The 17,111-nt window shown below is 45.2% G+C and overlaps 1 protein-coding gene across 2 annotated transcripts in view; it reads left to right on the top strand.

The window, feature by feature from the left end:
- The window catches only part of MREG (melanoregulin), a 52,034-nt gene that overhangs the window by 430 nt on the left and 34,493 nt on the right, over nucleotides 1-17,111 (top strand). The window contains exon 1 of one of the 2 annotated variants that reach the window (XM_070422085.1): nucleotides 9-94. The exons of the other annotated variant lie outside the window; for it this stretch is intronic. The gene's annotated coding sequence lies outside the window, so the exon portion shown is untranslated. Of the gene's footprint in view, nucleotides 1-8; nucleotides 95-17,111 lie in introns of those variants that run through there. 2 annotated transcript variants of the gene reach the window in all.

Here is a 17,111-nt window from a genome sequence, read left to right as displayed (position 1 = left end):
TGTCTGAGTTAGGGAGGTGGGCTTGCTTTAAGGTCACACGGAAGCACCATCTAAGCCCCTTGATTCCTTCTTACAGGACATTCCTGTTCCTTGGGTAAGATTTTTTTTTTTTTTTTTTTGCCCGAAAGTACAGATCCCCAGAGACACCTGAGATCCAGGTGGAAGCCTGTGGAAAGTACCAAGAATTCGGGTGCAGATGCTGGGCAGGGAAGCCAGGGGAGGAGTTCGCATAGGGGGTCCCATGATATACAACTTGCCACTGACTGTGTATTTGATAGGTTTAGTCCAGTGCAGTAGGCAAAGTGAGTTTCTGTTTCACCCAGGAAGAAAGTTGGATATTTTTGTCATTCAATTTTATTACCGAAAGAAGATAATTTCAGTGACCGAGCACAAAGAAATATTTTTCACATTAAAAAATGTGTAAAATTGTTTAACTTTGCAGGTTAAACGATTGTGAGAAAATGTCATGTGCTAAGTGGCTTTTGAAGGTTTTGTTCAGGGCTGCGATTTTAAGCCATCATGTTTTAACTCTGCTGAAATGAAGGTTCCACTAGGCCATGCCTTGGGGGTGGATGTGAGTGAAACAAAGTATTTAAAATGAAATTAGAAAAAAATCCATACACTGAATTCCAGGGTTGAGTAAGCAAATATAAAAGCCAGTGTTTCTTATGATTCGATAAAGCTTTCACAACTTGAAAAGCATGATTTACTTCTCTTACTCCGTCAGGTCCAAACACTCCCCTTGACTTTGATATCTTACATAACCCCTTCCTGCCTGTCCATTCTTATTTCCCAGTACATTAAGCAGTGCACACTCCTTGATTTAATCAGGCAGGCATCCTTGCCGCTCCAGGAGCAATCCAACGTTTTCTCTCCCAATTTCCCTCAAGTAGTGCCCTTTATCCTTCCTTCCCCTTCCTCAATGCTAGTTCTCAAGGCCCACTCAACAGTCCTCTTTGATTACTTTGCCCGTATTCATCTCTCTCTGTTCTGTGATTTAGGACTTGGAACTTACCATCTGCCCCTCATGATGTAGTGAGCACCCATGTATGTAAACATATATGTCATGTTGTTTCATATATATGTGAAACACACACATATACACACAAACAATCATACACATAATACCCAATGTTTTTGTTTGTACTTGTGATGGGGCATTTACTCAGATTATTAGATTACTGTGGACCGGGAGAAACCCAGTAATCTACCACTAGTCATATGTAGTGGGTAAAATCTAGAATTTTATGCTTGAGTTGCACACTCAACTTGCAATGTTCATTGTCACATGATGCAGCCCTCAGCTTGGTCTCACCCTCAGAGCCGTGGGTCTTTCTAATTTTCTGTCTGGGATTGCTATTTGAGTCTATAGTTTTTGGTTGTTTTAAAATCTCCACCCTTTCCTGCCTTGATTTACACTAGAAGTCAGTGAATTTTGCAGGTGATTTAAAAAAGACAAAGTCAGTTGAGGCTGAATAGCACAATGCTCATGAGTCATATTGCCTGGGGTTAAATCCAGACTGGGTGACCTGACACAGATTATGAAATTTATTTGTGCCCTAATTTCCTCATCTGTAAAATGGGGATGAGAATAGTATGTACCCAAAAGGGCTGCGAGAAATGAAATGAGCTAATCCATGTAAAGTGCTTACTAGAGTGTCTGACACATAGTAAATATTTAATAAATTTTAGTTATTAATTATTATTGCTATTCTTTTGAGCATGTGACTATGAGTGGACTGGTCTTTTGTGGTTTAGTGTCATTCTGGCATCATTTCAATATAACAATATTTGGGAAGAGTAGCTTATTGATGGACATGTGGAGCAGTGATATGTGTGTGTGGGGGAGGAGGGGGGTGTACCTTCATGTTCTATCCTACCCAAGTCATCAAAAGATCCAGTTTCAAAACATTATTTTCATTTATTTTTTATTTTTGTTAAAGTGTAAATTTGGTGGTTTTAGTATATTAACAGATTTGTGCAGTTGCTACCATTATCTAATTCAGAACACTTTTATCACTCCAAAAAGAAGCCATACTGCTGAGCAGTCACTTGCTGACAACCCCACTCCCCAGACAACCACTGATTTACTATCTCTCTTTATAGATTTGTCTGTTCTGGACATTTTGTATAAAGGTACAGTATGTGGCCTTTTGCACCTGGCTTCTTTCATTTAGCATAATGTTTAGAAGTTTCATAATGTTGTAGCACATGTCAGTACTTCATTCCTTTTTATATTGGAATAATATTTCATTGTCTGGATATATTACATTTTATTTATCCATTCATCAATTGATAGACATTTGGGTGGTTTCTACTTTTTGGCTTTTATAAAAAACTAGAGGCCTGGTGCACGAAATTCGTGCACTAGGGGCAGGGAGGTGGTAGGTGGCCCTCAGCCTGGATTGCAAGAGGGTGCAGGCCAGGCCAAAGGACCCCACCAGTGCAGGATTGGGGCCGGGGAGGGGCATGGGAGGTTGGCCAGCCGGGGAGGGACTGTGGGAGGGCTCCAGGGCGTGTCCAGCTCGTCTCGCTCAGTCTTTTTTTTTAAAATATATTTTATTGATTTTTTACAGAGAGGAGGGGAGAGGGATAGAGAGTTAGAAACATAGATGATAGAGAAACATTGATCAGCTGCCTCCTGCACACTCCCCACTGGGAATGTGCCCACAAACAAAGGTACGTGCCCTTGACCGGAATCGAACCTGGGACCCTTCAGTCCTCAGGCTGACGCTCTATCCACTGAGCCAAACCCGTCGGGGCATCTTGCTCAGTCTTGATCTGCCGGATCCCAGCAGCAAGCTAACCGACTAGCTGGAGCATCTGCCCCCTGGTGGTCAGTGCACATCATAGCGACTGGTCAACTGGTTGACTGCCTGCCCCCTAGTGGTCAGGTCAGATTATAGCAAGTGCTTGAGCGGCCTTAGCATGTCATTAGCATATTACTCTTTGATTGGTTGAATGGCCAACTGGATGACTGGACACTTATCATATTAGGCTTTTATTATATAGGATGCTTCTATGAATACTTGTGTAATCTTTGATTATATACCTAGAAATGAAATTGCTGGGTCATATAGTAATTCTGCATTTAACTTTTTGAGGAACTGCCAGAATATTTTCCAAAGTGGCTGGTTTAAAATCATTTTTTTAATTAAAAATATTTTTGTTGGATGTATTGGGGTGACATTGGTTAATAAAATTATATAGGTTTCAGGTGTACAATAATACATCGTCTGTGTATTATATTGTGTTTTCAGCACTCCAAGTTAAGTCTCCTTTCATCACCATTTATCCCCCCTTTACCCTCTTTTACTTTCCCCATGCCCCTTTTCATCATCATACTGTTATTTGTGTCTCTGACAGTGGTTCTCAACCTTCCTAATGCCGCGACCCTTTAATACAGTTCCTCATGTTGTGGTGACCCCCAACCATAAAATTATTTTTGTTGCTACTTCATAACTGTAATTTTGCTACTGTTATGAATCATAATGTAAATATCTGATAGGCAGGATGTATTTTCATTGTTACAAATTGAACATAATTAAAGCATTGTGATTAATCACAAAAACAATATATAATTATATATGTGTTTTCTGATGGTCTTAGGCAACCCCTGTGAAAGGGTCATTCGACCCCCAAAGGGGTCGCAACCCACAGGTTGAGAACCACTGGTCTATGAGGTTTTCCTTTGCTTTGAAATCTTGATGTGGTAAAATCATGTGGGCAGATGGCCTTAATTTTTATTTTATTGAGAACTTCATTCTTCATGTTATATTATCTTTGCTCTAATTGTAAAACAATGGTTTTCAAGTTTTATTTCATACAAGGTATGAAATATCTTATACCTGGAAGAGATGTGTCTTGGGGGGGACATTTGTCATTGTGTGCACGGTCATCCCCAGTCCTTTTGAAAAATGCACTGGGGACTCCTGTTAGTTTAAGAAAAATTACTCTTAGTCTCATCTCGTTTGCCAATCAGAGAATGCCACTTAGGGTTTTGACCTTGCTCCTTTTGCTTTCTCTGGAGCCCAGTATGTGGAGGCGATGTCTGTCTCTTACCTTGCTTGCATCTGTAGTTCTCTCTGTCCCACTAGTTCACCCCTCCCCCCTCCTTTCTCTAGAAATATCTTGAGGCCTCCCTGACTAAAAATTCATCCTGATATTACCGGGGCCTTCAATGACCATCCTTTGCTTTCCTTGTGTCAGGTACATGTGTCTTTGAAAGTGGTCAGCTATCCCCCCACCTCCTTTACCACTCCCTCAAGATGACATCTGGTTTCCACCCCCTGTACAATTACATGAACATTGCTCTCTTGAAAGTTACAAGAGAAAGCAGTCTGATGTTCTTGTCTCAGTGGACAGGGAATACCTCTGTGCGGACCACCCCGTGCCTTCTTTCACACTTCCTCCTTCCCTGCTTCTCTGATTTTGCACTCTCTGGTCTCTGCCTATGATCCGTCTAATTGTGTCATTTCCCTCCTGATGGCTTTGCCAATGCCATACTTGTTAGCTAGACATCTTGTTTGTTTTGTCTACTTCTTAAGATTCTACTCTGTTTTTAAGGCCCATTTCAGTTTCCACCTTTGTGGTGAAACCTTAGACAGTGTCTCCAAACAGTTATGGTGTCTCTTCTTTCTTTTTACCCCCCAGGGTCACGTACCTCATTCTACCTGCTCTTACAGTAATGTGGGTACCAGAGGGACTAAATCTCACTCACCTTAGTATCCCTTCTTGTGCCCAGCCCAGTGCTCAGCATGCAGTAGAAAGTACATTAATACTTTTCCATTAATAAAATGATAATAGTGGCTGTTTGTTTGTTAATTTCTTTCTATGTACAACTTTAAAAAATGCATTTAAAACAGAACACTGTGAAGAATGATAGAGCAAACAGCCATATACCCAGGATCCGATTAAGAAAACGTTAACAATAGAGTTGAAGCCCCTCTCTTTACCTCTGCATTACTACATCCGGCTCCCACCTCCAAGGGTGACCTGTAAATTGAATCTGTGTTTAGCATTCTTAACTTTAAATAGATGATGCCTCCCTCATGTAGGCTGTTGCCTAAGTGAGATTTCTTTACACACATCCTGTGATTTAATCGTCACTATGACCAAATGAGATAGATGTTGTTTCCATTTTGTAAATGAGGATCCCAGAGAGTTTAAATAATTGATTCGGAGTCACAGTTGAGAAGTCAGAGAGCAGGAATGTGAATTTGTGTCTGTTCAAATCCAGGCCTTGCATTGTAGAAAATTCAGAAAACTGCCAAATATTTCTTAAAAGTCACTTATAATGTCTGTGTTCTAGAAACTGGTGGAGATCACTTGTCTTAGTGCCTGTCCGTTTGGCCCCTTTCTCCATGTCCATATTCGTATAATTCTTTCCCCCAGATATGGAAGCAACCTGGCCCTGTAAACCAAGCCCAATGGGAGTTAGGAAACCTGAGTCCTCGACCCAGCTATTAACCAGCTGTGGGGTCCCTGGGGAAATCTCTTAATGTCCTGGAACCTTTGTTTCTTCTTCTGTAAATTGGGGAGAACCAACGTCAATGACATGGAATACAGCGGCAGTGAGGCTGGCTGTAGTGCTGGGAGGAACCTGAAGGCCCCGGAGATGTGCATCATGACCATTTGTTCGATCCTTTAGCTTCCCAGGGCTGCTTTACCAGTGAATAGCGGAGTAGTCATTTCTAATGCCAGGATAACAGGGTAATAATGCTTTTACGGGTTGTTTTTGGAATGGTTAGATCATTAAGCATTTTGTCTTTAAAATAGTGAATGACTTTTTGGTTTAGAATTTCTTGTTACTAATTAAAAGAAACATTTGGGATATGGATTTCTAGTTTCCTAGGACTACTGTGACAAATTACCAGGAACTGGGTAGCTTAAGACAACAAAGATGTATTTTTTTCACAGTTCTGGAGGCCAGGAGTCTGAAATCAAGGTGTTGGCGGGACCATGTTCCCTCCAGAGATTCTAGGGAGAAACATGTCTTGCTGATTCCAGCCTGTGGTGGCTCCTGGTGGCTCCAATCTTTGCCTGTCCCCTTCCATGTCTCTCCTTCTCTGTGTCTCAAATGCCCTCTCTCTTCTCTTACAAAGACACCAGGCATTGGATTTAGGGTCCACTTTACATTCAGGATGATCTCATATCAAGATCCTTAAGTTAATTGCATCTGCAAAGCCCCTATTCCCAAATAAAGTCACATTCCCAGGAACTGCGGATTAGGACTTGGACATAAAGTTTCAGAGGACACTATCCAACCTATTACAAGGTACTTTTGGGAAAATGTTTGAGCTTAAAGCATTGGTTTTTATTTTACTTTGAGAGCATGGCTCTTTCCATCAGGCATAAAAGCATGCTACTACCATATACAAAGCCACCTGAGTATGTGGCCCTGGTAATTATATGATTTGGGAGGCACACCTGCAGTCAGTCACCTTTAAGCACAGAGTCACCTTAAGCATCCAAGTGCCCTGGCACCATAAAGTCTTCTGCCATATGACATCCTGTCGGGGCTGACTGGCAGATCCTGAATGATGGATGAATGATTACGTTAACACACATTTCTGTGAAAGAGAGGCTAAGGGACTACTTGGCTATAGCCACCAAGTAGCCCTCTTTGCCTGCCTCCTTATAAGGCTTTTGTTGTAACAACAGCTTGAACTCAAATTAACTATTAGATACTATCAGCAGGGTAAGCATCCTTGAGAAAGCACCTGCATCTGTAGTGTCTTTCAAACAAGGACATTTTGAAGGCTAAACATAAAGATCCCAGTAAAACACTGGGGGGCTCAGACTTGTTTGGAAAAGTGAAGGCAGGGGCTGGCACCTTTGCCAAGGTCCCCCAGAGGCCTCCGACCTTTCAGACTTTCCGACCAAGTCCTGTGCTTTCCCACAACATCCAATACAGGCCCAGAAGAGTCTAAAATGGAATGTGTAAGGAGTACAGTGTAAACACTACATGCTAAGCCATCGTTCACAATGGTTCCTTTGAACCGTTTCAGGGAAATGTAATTCTCACTCTCTAATTTCTACTGGCTGTTAATAACTGATAAGCACCACCACTTTCCGGTCAAAAGCAAGGGAAGAAAGGGAGAGAAGTAACAACCAGGACTGAGTTTTCATTGTGGCTCTGTAAGCCACCTAAGCGAACCGTGGAATGAGCTTCCAAATCTGTTTGCTCCCTGCTCTTCTCAATGCGCACCGCAGCTTCCATTACTGATAACAGAGTTTCCGCACCTTATCTGTGGGCAGTGAACAGAGAACAGGACGTCACTGTTTTCTTTTTTTCCATGCCTAGAATTTTCATTAGGGAAAAATCAAATACCACCTCGGTGTGCCCTTGATGGTTGTTTCATGCCCACAGAGAGGGGCGGTTCTGAGGAGGAATTGATCTGGGCCTGTGAGTGTGGGCTCCAGAATTGAATTTCCCTGACCATAAAGAAACAGTCCCGTGTGAGTGCATCGAGCATGCAGAAGAAGGGGAGACTAAGGTCATGACCTACACCTTCCCTTTTCCATTCCTCCTGAGCCTTTGTAGGTTGTACTTAGTGCTTAAGGTATACTAGGCACTGTCGTAAGTGCTTTATAGCTATTAATTAAATCCTTGCCATAATCCTACGAGGTCAGTCGATTCTTGTTATTGGGAGTAGTTATGTTCTATTAGTCACCACAAATGCTGAATTAAAGAATATCGAACCATTGCTCCAAAGGGGAAATCCAGGGTTAGATTCCTGCCAGCCAGTTCGTCAACTGATCAATACACACCTTGTTTCGTGTGTGTTTCTGCTTAAAGACACTTAATTTAATAGCTGTTGCTGATTAACATTGCACTTGCTGCCAACAGTACTGTAACTCAGGCCTGAATGAAACTTATCTAACACACTTATTTTACCACTATGCTTGGGCCTATTCTAAACAGTGAAATCACCAACAAAAAGCACAAAAATGGGGGTAAAAGTGACACTAGATAGTCTACCCAAAGGACACTCATTTGCAGTATGAAAGCTGAAACAAGGAAGCAGAGCCTAGCCTTGGTGGACCTCAGCAGGGAACTTGGGCCCCAAGCAGATGAAAACACTGGGCCTGTTATTTTGGGGGTTACAGAGAGAATTTAGCAAGTGGGCAAATTTGCAAATACAGAATCTGGGAATAATGAGGGCACCAGTCATTATGTCGCAGTCTCCTCTTGACAGGTGAAGAAACTGAGGCACAAGAGCTTCGGTAGCTTCTCGGATGCACAGATGGCAGAGCTGGGATTCGATCCTATTCTATTCCAGAGCCTCCTAGTGTGTGTAACTAGCTGCTCATGTGAGAAATTGTGTCAAAAGTATGACACAAGTTGTGCCACTGGGGTTGAGAAACACCGGCCCCGCTTTTCTGTAGTCAGGCTGGTGAGGCCAGGCGCCAGTGGGAGGGAAGGGTGGTGGGTTTAAGACGTTTAAAAGAGAATCCCCACCCCCTAGAAGGAGTCATCTTCTACATGTGGTGAGTTTTTCATTTCACAGTGTGGACTCACATGACCTCAGAGCAGATCAAATTGTCTTCTGCCCTTGGAAGGGCTTTGAGAAAAGGTTAGCTCATGTGTTAGTGTCAGTGAGATCGCTCAGGCCGGGGCCCAGATGGCTGACTCTTTCCCCCGTATGATGCGGCTGGGTTCCCTGAGCTGCCTCAGGTCAGCCTCGCCCCTGCAGAAGCTGCAGGTCACAAAGCCTGCAGCCCAGGGCTGGTGGTGAGTCACAGGAAGCAACAGCAGAGGCGCAGGGGATCCTGCCGCAGGAAGGAGCTCTTGGCTCCCTGAAGGGCCCGTTCCAAGGCTTGTACTTGTACCTTCCTGAAGGACAGAGGAGAAAGAGGGGAGGGTCATGGGTGCTGTTCCCAGAATGGGGCCTCAGGTCCAGTGAGTTCAAGATCAGTGCTTTCTTTACCAAGATGCCAGCCACTCCAAATCCATAAAAGGATGACTTTTAAAGGCTTCTTCCCAGGCCACCTACAATATCCCTTCCCCCTTTCGTGACTTGCATTAGTCAGTCTTAGCAACGGTGGAAGTTCCCGAGGAGATAACATTTCTTTCTCTTACACGTCATGTGATCTAGGTTTACTGGAACTTTTTATTCTCTAGGTATCTTAAGGTGATCTTATCAATGCACTTTGTTTAAAAAGTAAATTCTGCGTAAAAGCTGGGTAAAATCGTTTATTCTGTCAGCGGCTGATGTCCTTTTTGGTCTGGTTAATAAATATTTATTCTGTGCCAGTTACATACTGTGCACCCTCTTCCTTTGTGCTTTTTCAGGAAATAATTGGTGAGACAGTATGTGTCTAATAAACCCCTTTACTGCCTGACATGTGGTAAGAGTTTACTGAATCGCTTCTCACTTATTTTTTTCATTAACTTTTAAAAATTTGTGCTGGTACATTTAATATCAGAGACTGAAGACATACAAAAACATGTACAGTATAAAAAACAACTATCAAGTGAATACTCCAGGGCAAGAGATAGCATTGCCAGCCCCACATTCCCTATCCCTGATCATATCTAGAACATTGTGATAGTCATTGTCTTGCTTTTCTTTTTCTTAAATTAAATCTTTATTGTTGAAAGTATTACATATGTCCCCTTTTTTCTCCATTGACCCCCTTGTAGCCCACCCTGCCCCAGACCTTCACCACCCTTTGTCCATGGGTTATGTGTATATATGCAAGTTTTTTGGTTGATCACCCATCCACAGTCTGTTCTATGCTTCTATGTCTCTGGTTCTTGCTTTTCTTTATAGCTTTACCACCTATTTATACACCTTGACTATGTACTTTAGTTCTGCCTGCTTTTAAACTTTACATAAGTGGGATCAAACTGTGTGTGTTCTTGGTGAGATCTATCCAAATTGCCATGTGTAGCTTAGTTTGTGGTTCTCATGGCTTTGTAGGACCTTTCATTTTATTCACTCTTTCTACTGTTGATAGACTTTTGGGTGGTTTCCAGTTCAGGGCTATTCCGCATAGTTTAGATTTTAAAGTTAGCACATAAGGTGAAATTGTTCATCCTTCAGCCATCCTGGCCACCTCCTGGGTCCTCAAGCATACGCCTGTCTCAGGGCTTTGCACTTCTTGTCCTCCCTGCCTGGAATGTTCTTCCTCCTTTTACCTGTATGGGTAACTCCCTCATTTTATTCACTCAGGTCTCTGTTCAAAGTCATTGCATCAGAAAGCTCTTCCAGGATCATCCTCTTTAAAACAGTACCCGCCCCCCCTCGGTTGGTCCCTTATTCCCATGTATTCCTTCAGAACCCTGCTTACCACTTGACATAAAATAGGTGCTCCTTGTCCCTTCCTCCCGAAGAGTAAGAGCCAGCCCCGCCTTCATAAATGTAATCAGGTCACATGTGAAGAGTTTGTCTGTGAGTCTGGAGACAGGGGTTCTGGCCTCATTTCTACCATTCACAGCCCTGTGACCTGGGGAAACACCAGTTCATTCATTCAGCAAATATTTATCCAGCATCCACTAAGTATAAGGTCCTGTTCTGAGCCCTGGGGATACATCACTGAGAAAAATAGATACAGATCCTGTCCTCACCGGGCTTTTATTGTGGTGATGGGAGTGAACAAACAGTGAACATAATAAGTAAATCAGAAGATACATAAGTGTGTAGGAAGGAGGAAGACAGAGCAGATGCGGGGAGCATGCTTGTGATTATAAATAGGTTGCTTCAGGTAGGTGTCACCGAGGAGGAGGAGGTGTGTAAACAAAGATTTGAAGGCGGGGAGGGAGTGAGGTATGTGGATATCTGCGGGAAATCATTACAGGTGGATGAATCAGCCATGTAAGGGCCTGAGATGGGTGTGACTGGTGAGTGCAGGGAACTGCTGAGATGCCTTAGAGACCACAAAGGTCTTATACTTATACTCTGAAGTCAGGTGGGAGCCCCCTGAGTGCGGGGTGGAGAGGGTGTTGAGGGCCCTGGGTCGGGGTCGCTGTAATCTGATTTACATATTAAAAGGGTCATTTTGACTGTGGTGGTCTTGAGAATAGAATTGGTGGAGGCAATGGTAGAAGGAGGTAGATCAGTGGAAAAAAAAAGATTCAGGAATTCTTATGCAAGACACTGACACTGACTCAGGTGGTAGGGATAGGGGTAGACATTTTAACAAGTATTGTCAATAGGATTTTCTGGTAGATTAGGTGTCGGGGATGAGAGAGCCAAGGATGACTTGAAGGGTTTGGCCTGAGCAATCTGAAGGATGGAGTTTCCATCCTCTGAGAGGGGAGACTGCTGGTGGGAGGTTTGGTGGGAAGAACAGGTGCTTGGCTCTTTAACTCTCCGTTAGACATTTGCGTGGACATGGGAAGAAGGCAGGTAGATATAAGACTCAGATTTGACAGAACCATCCGAGCTGGGGATACAACGTCAGATTTAGGAGTCTTGCTCATGAAGATGGTATTTAAAGCCACGATGACATGACTGGGAGTGAATGTGAGCAGAGAAGGGACCTAGGACCGAATCTAATCTTCCTGAGCCCCAGCAGAAGAAATACAACATAATGCTTCCTTCCCCTGCCTACATCACTGGGGTCTTGTTAGGACCATCTTCCAGCCTTTAAAGCACTTACAGTGATGCATGAAACACCATCACACAGGGCTCTGTTTCAGCCACGGGAGTGGAAGGCGTGAGGGGTAGGCGCCCATCAAGGAGCAGGGCCAGAAAGGAGGGGCCCGTGTCTTCCTTCCTGCACTGGAGGTAGGTCACACCTCGGGTGCTGAGGGAAGTCATGAGCCGGGGGTTAAATGCTGAGAAAGCTCCAAGGACCTATGGAACAATGTTTAAAATTGGGGTTAAATACTGTTTAAATATTGGATTAACTAGGTAACTGAAGGGGGCCGAGTATCTGTCTTGGAAGGAAGGGAGAGAGAGAAGGAGAGAGATAAGAATCTTAGACTCACCTGCTCCTCCACCAGGAGGTTTCCATGGAGGGAGCAAGGGAAAGGTCTGGAAGCCAGGCACTCAGTAGGCCGGCCAGTTTCTCCTGGGGAATCAGACCAAGGGGCCATAAGTAGTGATGGCGTAGCACCCAACAGCCTTTTGAGGTTTTCTTTGTGTGTGTGTTGGTTGCTGTTAACTAGAAATTTTATCTCTTCAGTGTTAAACCAGTGATCACTGACACAGGGCCATCTGGGGGACAGCAGTCAAGTCACTGGGACCACTGACGTCAGCAGCCAGCCTTTTGTGCAGGGCATTTTGTGGGTTTTTCTCAAGTCTTTCCCTCACTGCCCTTGGTGGTGTGGTGGTGAGGACTCATGGGAAACCCTTGCAAGCCACTTTCATGCCTTGTAGCATGTTGTTCCGAAGCCCCCAGGCCGCGAGTTCAGTGTTTCCAAGCCTGGTGTCTCCCTCAACTCTAGACCGTTTTGAAAGACAAGACTCCCCAGCGATTTGGTCATGTGCCCCAGGTGGGATTGAGGGTGGAATCTGAGACTTATCTCATCCTACCCATTTGGGAGTAAAAGCAGCTTCTGCTTCTACTGTAATGTCAGAGCCACCTCTCAAATGCCTGAGGTTAATAAAATATTCAGCAGCAGCAGATGGTGGCCAGGGGCAAAACAGCCACTCTAGCTTTCCTCAGTACCTTTTAGTCATCATTATGGGGGGTGGGGAGGTGGGGGAGAAAGGAAGGGGAGCTCCTGATTAAGTGACCCCTTCCTCCTGCTGTCCTCCCTGGACTTCTGGGCCCAGACCTCAGGACCTTTGCACGGAATCTCTTTACCTAGGCCCCAGAGTCCTCGAGGAGTCAGTCTCCGGAGGTTCCCAACCTGCCTCTCCAGTGGTGGGTTTTAGGCTTTGCTTTGTTCTGCTATCCCCACCAGAGGGTGTAAAGTTTTAAAGGGAAGAAGACCGCTGCCTGGCCTGGGTGGTGTGCAGGATATAAGGAGCAGGCCATGCGTGCCAGCACTCAGAACCCAGGATCCGGTGAGCCAGGCCAGTCTCCCAGATCCTGTGGAATGAGCACACATCCTCATTCACTTCCGTCTTGACCAGGATTTTGATAGAATTATTAATTTAATGATTTATTTGGTGGTAGAAACTACCTTGTCCGTGCCCCAAAGAAACCTGACTTGTAACTCTGAGGAGTGAGAACGTGTAGGGAATGAGGTCCAGGTAGAGGGCGGCTGCGGAGTCCTGTGGAGGGGCTGCGGTACAGAGATGAGCTGGAGTTCCCAGCAGCCAGCACTGGATAGAGCCCTTGCTCACCCAGAGGCAGAGAAGGCCATGGTTGCCTTTCCTATTTATATGTCGCCTGGGTGTCAGGGACTAGGCAGAGTCTAAGGCTCCTGGGATACCAGGGGAGCACTGCTCCTAATTAGGGCAGAGCTAGATGTGGGGAGAACTTGAAGCAGCACCTGTCTGGAGACATGAGCACTTGTAAACAGGCCCGTGGTGACCTTGTGTGCGCTTCATCTGAGCTTGCAGATTAAGGAAGAGTGGCTAGTGTTTTACATTGTTGGAGTCATGCCCGTGTGTGTGTGTGTGTGTGTGTGTGTGTGTGTGTGTGTGTGTATTAGAGACAAAGTGTGTGTGTGTGTGGGCGGGGGGGTGGTGGGAATAGAGGGGCAGGGGCTGGCCAGGGAAGCAGCTGTCATAGTCTTATCAAAACACAAAGAAATTGTGGGTCATTAAACAAAAAGTGGCTAGATCCGGCATGGTTAAATGTTATTACTGATTATTCAGACAAGTACTGGCCAATCCCTAAACCTCCTGCTTTAGGAAAATCTTTAAAAAGTGGCAACAATGTGTTAGATCTGAGATTTTCTTACAAAGATTGGGGTCCCAGCTCCGTTTGATCCACTCCACTAGTACTTTTAAAGCACCTACTCTGTGCCTGACCCTGCTGGGAGATGTGGGTGTAAAGGAAATACTGGTAACACCCCCTGCCCTAGAGGAGCTTACCGACTTGTTGAAAAGACAAGACATACAAATGAAACAGATTTAGGGAAAAATATAAACCATTTTCAGGAAAGAACTAGGGTTTCGTGGCCTGAGAGGTCCATGGCATCAGCAGCCATGGTCAAGCTCCTGGGGAAAGCTGTGCTCCTGAGCGGGGTCTGGATGCCTGGGAGAAGCCCCAGATGAATCTGCCTGTTTGTACAGGTTTGCACTTGACAGTGTAGTTGTTATCTGAGCCGCTCTGTTTGTGGGCGCATCCCCGGCACAGCATTTGGATATCAAGTCTTATGACATGTGGCTTCTTGGAGACGCTCCATCAGGGACTCGTGCTGGGAGGGCGTCAGCTGGCTGCCTGACCCAGAGAAGTCCAGCAACTCCATAGACTCGTCCCAGTCTGCAGAGAGGGACAGTGTCCCCCTCCCTTTTACCTCAGGTGGTTGGGTAATGGGAGGGGTGGAATGTGGAAGCCCTGGAGGAAAGCCCTGTGCAGCGCAGGGCTTTATCATCTCTGCGAAATCTGTTCAGGCAGAAAGAAATCGGAGTCCACGCCTTTCATGCTATCCACCCTCTCCGGTGTCTATTACTCGTTTTCCCAGTGTCCTCTCTTCCTTGGCTCTCACCTGCTCTCTCCAGCTCCCTCCCACCCCTGCTCCTTAGGGCTAGCTGTTCCCCTGAGGTCTTTCCTCACTCCCCCTCTGATCCCCGGCTTCCGTGGTGATGGGAATGTATGTGCATTCCTCCAAGTCCAGATCTCCAGCCCTGCCCTTGCTCTCAAGCCCCCCGCCCTCTCTCTGAATGCCCCTCTGGCCCACAGGTCAGCTTAGGCTCCTCTCCTCCCACCTCTGTGCTGCCGTCACCAGTCACAGGGCTGCCACTTCCCCCTTAGATGCTGCTGGAATCCACCTTCTCAGTTTCTATTCCCACCACTATTTCCCTAGCCCACACCTCATTCACTCTCACCCCAACCAGTATTTCAAAATGTTTGGCATTACCTATGTGTATATTTAGCAATAGAACTCCACCTTTTCTGTGCCCCAAAGAAAACATATCTCTACCCAATAAGATTTTAAACAGAGCAGCTGTTCTGGTTGTGGTGGTTTGTGGAGTTCTCTCTCTGCCTGGGGGGCCTCGCCCATCTTCTGCACCACTTCCCCCCACACCCCCCAGGCCCTGACACTAGGTCCTCAAAGAGCATGGCATGAAAATCGCCCCTGCCCTCTTATGACAGCCTCCTGAGCCATCTCTTTGTTCCTTCTTCATGCAGAGTTATTCTCTCAACCCAGACCTGGCAAGGTTCAAAATCTCCTTGTTAACTTGTCATAGTTTATAGACTAAAGCCCGGACTCCAGCACTCTCCTCAGTCTGACCCACATCACCTTTTCTTCTTCATGTCCCTGCATGTCCCTCCCTCCATGTGGTATAGCTCTGCAGGAGCACTTGGAATTGCCCAACTCTGCGGGAAGTCAGCCTCCATACCTGCGGCTGTGCTGTTCCCTCTGCGCGGAATACCTTTCCCCTTGCTGCTCTTTCTGGTGAAAAGCTATGTATTCCTCAGGTCTGTGTTAGATGTTGTCACCTCCATGAAATCTTTCTGGCACTTCCTTCTCATATGAACACACAATTTGTCATTCCTTTTCTGCTACTACAACATTCTGTTCATAGTTTTAAAAAATCCACTTATCTCATTGCCGTATAGTCACATTAAGGGCAGGGACAATGTCCTATATATTTTCAAGTCCCCAAAGCCCCCAGCCCAGCACCCAGTCTACTCCAGGCACCCATTTCCATGTTTGTTAAATAAACACAACTGAGCGAGTGAATGGATTTGATATGCTCCTTAAAGCTCGAATGGGCAGGACACCAAGGCATCAGTTGCCTCAACCTGTCATTGGCTCATCATTCTTAAGAAGAGCCAGGCTGTGGGAGGGTTCCTGCTGTTGAACCCCAATTCGGAGATTGAGACTTTGCTTCCTGTTGCCAGATTTCCTTAGTACCAACTACTGAGTATCTCAAGTTTGTTTAAATCTTCACATTTATCTTTAGCCCACCGGTCAGTTGTTCATGTCCCTCCTTCCCAGATGCCATCTGCTTATCTGGGCGTCTTCTGCCTGTCCTTATTTGCCATTCCCTCAGGTCACACTGGCAGGTGTGCTTGCACCCCTTGATCTAGCTGTCTCAGAGAATGGCATCCCTCACCCAGGTGAAAAACCAGAGAGCGTCTCACTGCTGAGTATTTCTGAAGAGTGAACTTTTCTTCAGCTCCACACCATCCTGCTAATCCTGATACCTTTCATGTCTTACCTGAGTTACCTCAGTTGCATTTTAATGAATCCCCAGATCCACTGACCCCTCTCAAGCATTCTCCTCTTCACACTTTAGCCAGAAAGATCTTTAAAGTTGTAATACTGTTCATGTCACATCACAGTCCTTTTTAAACCCTTCCACATCTTACCTTGCTTTTAGGAATAAAGACAACATCTATATCTATAATAATAAAAGCATAATATGCTAATTAGACTGGATGTCCTTCTGGATGAAGCTGTGGAGGGTGGGAGCTGAGGCAGAGGCCCATAGCTGCCGTGGGGAGCAGGGGCCGACCCCCTTGCACGAATTTTGTGCATCGGGCCTCTAGTTTCTAAATAACGTAAGAAAAGAAAATGGTCTACAAAGCCGTGTGGTTCTGGCCACAGCTACTCCCCGAGCTTCTCTTTTACTGTCTGGTCAATGTCCCCTTTCTTCTAAGTCATGCATACACCCTGCTTCCTCTCACCCCAGGGTCTTTGAACATGGCTGGAACTCTGTTCTTTCAATGTAAAGCTCAAGCATCCCTTTATCCCAATGCCTATCCCAATTAGCTCTCAAGACTCCCTAAACTTCTCCTGTGATAGTTTTTAATTATGCAGTCACACGATCATTCATTAATGTGTTTCCCTACCTAGACTCTAGTGAGGTCCAAGGACAAGGACCATGTCTATGTTGCTCATGATTTTATTGAGCCCTGTCATTAACATGGAGTTAGTGCTTCATACATACCATTAGATAAAGGGAATAACCCCAGGATGACTCCACCTGTCTGGTCCTACAGAAGTTAACTGGGTCTATGTACAAACATGTCCTAGGTATGAGGCTCTGCCACTCATCTCTCTAAGCCCAAGCATGGATACTGCCTTT

This window comes from Myotis yumanensis, unplaced genomic scaffold, assembly GCF_028538775.1.
Source record: "Myotis yumanensis isolate MYYU_CA2020_CCGP unplaced genomic scaffold, mMyoYum1.0.hap1 SCAF_8, whole genome shotgun sequence".
NCBI classification, from domain to species: Eukaryota; Metazoa; Chordata; class Mammalia; order Chiroptera; family Vespertilionidae; genus Myotis; species Myotis yumanensis.
This window is presented reverse-complemented; position numbering and strand designations above follow the sequence as displayed.